We start from the raw sequence: 823 nt of genomic DNA, 5'->3' as shown, positions 1-823 counted from the left end.
TATTGCTAGATAATCGTAACTTCGAATTATCTATACTGTATTCGGGCGCAGTGAATTCACTGTTTCTGTTGGCACGTAAACGTAACCGCTCCGCTCTTTCGATCCGGCTCGAAGGACCTTTTGTTAGGAGATTTAGCCTAAACAAAATTTGACTGGTTCCGGATAAGAGGGAAGCAGGTTTAAATAAAATAAAAGTATGAATCCTTTTATAGATAACAGTTTATTCAACCGCCGACACTGCCGGCGATTGCTCTTAGGTGGTACAATAATTTCTTTGTACAGTTTTTCCCTCGGCGAAGGCTGAGGCCGAGCTCCTATCGTCTGTTGCTGTAAACAAAGCAAACGAACGAACCGATTTTATTAATTTGAATTAACGACTGAATAACAGTCGCGGACTGTGAAGAATTATTCGAAAGAGAATACTCTTTCCTTCGTTGCCCTTATTTTTCACACTAGATTTCGGTATGCCGAAACCGTGCTCGCGTTACGCCGCTTGCAATTGCACGCACAACCAAAGTGGCTGTACGCGGAAGTTCGGGTCGTAAATCCGAACTTCTACTGGCATGCACAAGCTCAGTACGCTTGCAAGCTACACTCTTCTCTGGTGCACCTTCACCAGGGAGATCGAAAACGCTTATTATTCGCGGAACCCTGCAGTATCGGGTGAATTATCCAATACCCACTGCAGGCCCTTGACGAATGCGTCGATCTCACAACCGGCGGTCGACCAACAATTGGCCACTGACCCGGAGCGTAATCCACTAGCAAGATACGACCTCCTGTTCGTATCTTGTTCCCTGCAAAGAAATCAGTGCGGGGCAAC

This window comes from Ceratina calcarata, unplaced genomic scaffold (assembly GCF_001652005.2).
Source record: "Ceratina calcarata isolate Rehan_Ccalc_2016 unplaced genomic scaffold, ASM165200v1 scaffold1275, whole genome shotgun sequence".
NCBI classification, from domain to species: Eukaryota; Metazoa; Arthropoda; class Insecta; order Hymenoptera; family Apidae; genus Ceratina; species Ceratina calcarata.
This window is presented reverse-complemented; position numbering follows the sequence as displayed.